The sequence below is a fragment of the Phoca vitulina genome, unplaced genomic scaffold (assembly GCF_004348235.1).
Source record: "Phoca vitulina isolate PV1807 unplaced genomic scaffold, GSC_HSeal_1.0 scaffold7, whole genome shotgun sequence".
In the NCBI taxonomy this organism is placed as follows: Eukaryota; Metazoa; Chordata; class Mammalia; order Carnivora; family Phocidae; genus Phoca; species Phoca vitulina.
This window is the reverse complement of record NW_022589710.1, coordinates 22,474,502-22,480,186: the sequence shown is the minus strand read 5'-3', so window position 1 is coordinate 22,480,186 and position 5,685 is coordinate 22,474,502. Positions and strand designations below refer to the sequence as shown.

At 36.8% G+C, this 5,685-nt stretch overlaps 1 pseudogene; it reads right to left on the bottom strand.

The window, feature by feature from the left end:
- Nucleotides 1–467: 467 nt before the first annotated feature.
- On the bottom strand, nt 468–1,612 carry LOC116632669 (annotated as a pseudogene).
- Nucleotides 1,613–5,685: the final 4,073 nt, after the last annotated feature.

Genomic DNA, 5,685 nt, shown 5'->3' with positions numbered 1-5,685 from the left:
ATGTTCTGACTTGAGAAACAATCTGCCTTTTTAGAGACCAGATGTGATTCAGTTCTGTAATTCTTTAATTTTGTGTCTATTAGGGTTCACTTACGGCAGCAATGTGTACTGCTCCTTTCCTCCTCCTCTTCCTCCTTTTTCTTCTTCCTCTACTTCCTCTTCTTCTTCTTCTTCTTCTTCTCCTTCTCCTTCTCCCTCTCTCTCTCCCCCTCCCTCCCGTCCGTCTCCTCCTCGGTTTTTTTTTGGCTGGGTACAGTGTAGTTTATTGATGGTACATGACAAGGTAGGGTTTCCCAAGCCCTTCCCATTCTTCAAGAAACTGTTGTAGAGGCTGGGAGATTCTCAGTGTGTTGGGGGATGATGAGTTGGGGCAAGGACGCCCCAGCAGCTCTTCAGCATTGTGGAGGGACTCATGACCATAGTCCATGCCATCACTGCCACCCAGAAGACCATGGACAGCTGGGAAGCTATGGCATGATGACCCAGGGGCTACCCAGAACATCATCCCTGCTTCTACTGGCACTGCCAAGGCTATAGGCAAGGCCATCCCTTCCTATTGCTCTTGCTGTGGCTGGTAGTCCAGGGGTCTCTTTCTCCTTGGAGGCCATGTGGACCATAAGGTCCACCACTGTGAGGTCCACCACCCAGTTGCTGTAGCCAAATTCATTGTCATACCAGGAAGTGAGCTCGACAAAGTGGTCTCTGAGGGCAATGCAGCCTCAGCATCGAAGGTGGAAGAGTGGGTGTCACTGTTGAAGTCACATGAGACAACCTGGTCCTCAGTGTAGCCCAGGATGCCCTTGAGGGGGCTCTCTGATGTCTGCTTCACCACCTTCTTGATGTCATCATATTTGGCAACTTTTTCCAGGTGGCAGGTCAGATTCAAGACTGACACATTGAGAGTGGGGGCAGGGGGCACTGAAGGCCATGGCAGTGAGCTTCCCATTCGGCTCAGGGATGACCTTGCCTATAGCCTTGGCAGTGCCAGTAGAAGCAGGGATGATGTTCTGGGCAGCCCCTGGGTCATCATGCCATAGCTTCCCAGCTGTCCATGTTCTTCTGGGTGGCAGTGATGGCATGGACTATGGTCATGAGTCCCTCCACAATGCTGAATTTGTCATGGATGACCTTGGCCAGAGGGGCCAAGCAGTTGGTGGTGCAGGAGGCATTGCTGACAATCTTGAGGGAGTTGTCATACTTTTCATGGTTCATGCCCATCACAAACATGGGGGCATCAACAGAAGGGGCAGAGATGATGACTCTCTTGGCCCCACCCTTCAAGTGAGCCCCAGCCCCAGCCTTCTCCATAGTGGTGAAGACTCCAGTAGACTCCACAACATACTGAGGAACAGCTTCACCCCATTTGATATTGGCAGGACCTCACTCCTGGAAGATGCGGATGGGCTTTCCATTGATGACCAGTTTCCTATTTTCAGCCTTGACTGTGACATGGAATTTGCTGTGGGTGGAATCATACTGGAACATGTAGAACATGTAGTTGAGGTCAACGAAGGGTCATTGATGGTGAACTTTCCATTTTGCCAGAGTTAAAAGCAGCCCTAGTGACCAGGTGCCGAATCTGGCCAAATTTGTTTACTCCAACCTTCACCATCATGTCTCAGGGATGCAACTGGTACTGCACCAGAAGATGCAGTTGTCTGTTGAAGGGGAAGGAGCAGAGAGCCTGGTCCTTTTCTTCTTATGTGTGTGTTTATTTTCTTTCATTTTTCTTTTGTAGTTACCAAAATGATGTACACTAGTCTTCCATAGATTGCTTTTTCACTCTGTTGATTGTTTCTTTTGCTGTGCAGAAATTTGTTAGTTTATGTAGTTCTTGTTTATTTATGTTTTTATTGACTACAGTTTTGGAGTCATATCCTGAAATCACTGTGGAAACCAATGTCATGAAACTTTTACCCAATGTTTTATTCTAGGTGTTTTAGAGATTTCGATCTTAAATTTAAATTTTTAATCCATGTCGAGTTGATTTTTGTGTATGTATAACAACAGGTCCAATTTCATTCTTTTGCATGTGGATATCTAGTTCTCCCAAAACCATTTGTTGAAGAGATGATATTTTCCTCATTTTGTATTCTTGGCACCCTTGTCAAAAATCAGTAGACCATATAAATGTGAGTAGATTTCTGGGCTCTCAATTCTGTTCCACTGATCTATATGTCTATACTTATGCTAGTACCATACTGTTTACTTACTGTAGCTTTGTAATATATTTTGAAATCAGGAAGTATGATACCTTCAGCTTTGTTCTTATCTTTCAAGATTGTTTTTACTATTTGGGGTCTTCTGTGGTCCTATATAAATTTTAGGGTTGTTTTTCTGCTTCTTTGCAAAATGATAGTGGGATTTTGATAATAATTGCATTGAATCTGTAGGTTGCTTTGGGTAGTATGGACATTTTAACAATATTATGTTCTAATACATGAACATAGCATGTCTTTCTATAATTTGTTTGTGTCTTCTATAATTTCCTCCATTGGTGTTTTGTAGTTTTCAACATACAAGTCTTTCATCTCCTTGGTGAAAATACTTGTAAACCATATACCTGATAAGGGGTTAATATCAGAAATATATAAGGAACTGCTATTACTCAATAGCAAAAAATTAATTAATTAACCCAATTTAAAAATGGACAAAGGAATTGAATAGACATTTCTCCAAAGAAGGCATACAAATGACAAAAAGGTATATGAAAAGATATTCAACATCACTAATCATCAGGGAAATGCAAATCAAAACCATAATAAGATGTTACCTCATATCTGTTAGGATGACTATTCAAAAAAAAAAGCTAAATATAATAATTGTTGGTGAGGATGTGGAGAATTAAAACTCCTTTACACTGCTGATAAGAATGCAAAATGGTGTAGTAACTATGTGTCCTCAAAAAATTAAACATAAAAAAATTAAACATAAAATTACCATATGATCCAGTAATCCCACTTCAGGGTATTTATCCAAAGGAACTGAAATCAAATCTCAAAGAGATATCTGCATACCCATGTTCATTGCAGCATTATTTACAATAGCCACAATGTGGAAACAACACATATTTCCATCAACAGATGAATGCCTAAGGAAAATGTGGCATATACGTACAATGGAATATTATTCAACCTTAAAAAAGAAGGAAATTCTGCCATTTGTGACAACCCAGATGAACCTGGAGGACATTATGCTATGTGAAATAAGCCAGTCATAGAAGGACAAATACTGCATGATTCCACTTATATGAAGTATATAAAATAGTCAAACTCATAGAAGCAGAAAATATAATAATGGTTGCCAAGGGGTGGGTGAAGCAGAGAGTTTTTATTCAATGGTATAAAGTTTTAGTTTATGCATAAAACATAAGTTCTAGAGATCTGCTGTATAACAGAGTGCCTATAATTAACAATATGTTATTGTGCACTTCAAAATTTGTTAAGAGGGTAAGTCTAACGTTAAGTATTTACACAGAAAGGTGGGGAGGCACAGGAATCTTTGGAAGTATTGGATATGTCTATTACCTTGACTGTGATAATAGTATCATATATATTAACATATGTCCATCAAATTGTACACATTAAATCTGTGCAGTTCTTTATCTATAAATTATACTTTAATAAGCTGTTTAAAAAATGATAACGAACAAAGATGCCTACACTCACTCATCTCACTTATATTTGGCCTTACAATGAGTCAGGTAAAAGAAATAATAAGCATCAAAATTTGTTTGTTTGTTTTTTCCAACTGATATGATTATTTACATAGAAAATCCTAAGGAATCTACAAAACAACCATGTGTACTAATACAGCATTTTTGAAAGACTGATGGATGCAAAAATGAACTGTAATTTTATATACTAAGAATAAAAATTAGAAAATGAAAGTTAAAACAATTCCAATACAATAACATCAAAACCCAAAACATTTAGAAAAAATATAAAATCCTGTACACTAAAACAACAAAATATTACTGATAAAATTTAAAGACTCAAATAAATTGTGAGATATACAACTTCTATGGATCAGAAAATTCAATTTTATTATTATTTCAGTTCACCTTAAACTGATCTCTATATTCAGTGCAATCCCAATCCCAATGCCAGTAGGCATATTTTAAGAAACTGTCAAACTGATTCTAAAATTTAATGGAAATTCAAAGGACTTAGAATACCCAAAATGGTCCTGAAAAATAAGAGGACTTACATTGCCTAATTTCAAGATCTAATATAATCACATGGAGTAACCAGAACTTTTCAGATATTGATGGTGAGTGTATAATATGGTACAACCTCTGTGGAAAAATGTTTCATAATTTTATATAAAACTAAATATTCAGGTACCCTAAAGCACAGAAATTCTACACAAGGATATTTACTCAAAAGAAGTAAAAACTTGTCTACTAAAAGATTTATATAAGAATTGTTTTAGGAGATTAAATCATAATATTGAAAAACTGGAAATGCCCACATGGACAAAACTAGGTGAATGAATAAACAAATTGTGATATATCCATACAATGGAATTTTATTCAGCAATAAAATATAGAGTATTATTGATTTATGCAGTACAGGATGAATTTCAAAAGTACTATGTTGAGCAAATAAAGCTAGACACAAAAGGTTCCATACTGTATGATCCCATTCATATAAAGTTCCAGAGCAGACAACACTAATATATGGTGGAAAAAATCAGAATGGTGGTTGTTTCTTGATGTTAGGAGTGAAGATTGACAAGGAAGAGGCAAGAGAGAATTTTCTGGGGTGTTGTTTATATTGTATATCTTAAAAGTATTTTTTTTTCAATAGAGCACCTGAGTGGCTCAGTCAGTTAAGCATCTGACTCTTAATTTGGCTCAGGTCATGATCTCAGGGTCATGAGACGAGCCCTGTGTCTAGCTCCATGCTGAGCATTGAGCCTGCTTAAGATTCTCTCTCTCTCTTTCTCCCCCACCCCGCCCCTCCCCACTTGCACATGCACTTTCTCTCTCTCTCTCTCAAAAAAAAGTATTTTTTTATTACATAGGTATATGCACTTGTCAAATCTCACCAAATTATTTAATATACTAATATACTTTTAATATGCTAATTTCATTGTAAGTCATTGTAAGTCAATTTTAACTTGAAGGAAAAAAACTTGTAAATAAATATTAAACTCTAGTTAACAGTATTGATGGTGAAGTTATTTAGGAAAATGTGTACTGATTCCTGAAACTTTTGAAATTTATTTAAAAATAAGGCGGTTTGATGGATGAATAAAGGAATAATTAATGGATAGATAAGTGATAAAGCAAAATTAAAATAATGATGATTGTATTCAGGTGGTGGATATATGCTGTGTATGGATGTTAACCATACACTTTTTTCAACTTTTCTTAATGTTATACATTTTTATAATAAAATGTTGCAAAAAGTATAACATATTTTCCATGCTTATAATGAAATGAGACTTAGAGTTGTTTAAAATTCTTAGGAAAATAATACAAGACATATCATCTATAGTAATGAGAGATTTTCTAAGCAATCTATAAAAGTGGAAAATCATAGAAGAAAATATTATTAAATTTAATTTTTAAAATGCTTGGGGCAACTGGGTGGTTCAGTCGGTTGAGCAGTCAACTCTCTTTCAGCTCAGGTCATGATCTCAGGGTCCTAGACTCCAGCCCTGTGGTGAGCTTCACAC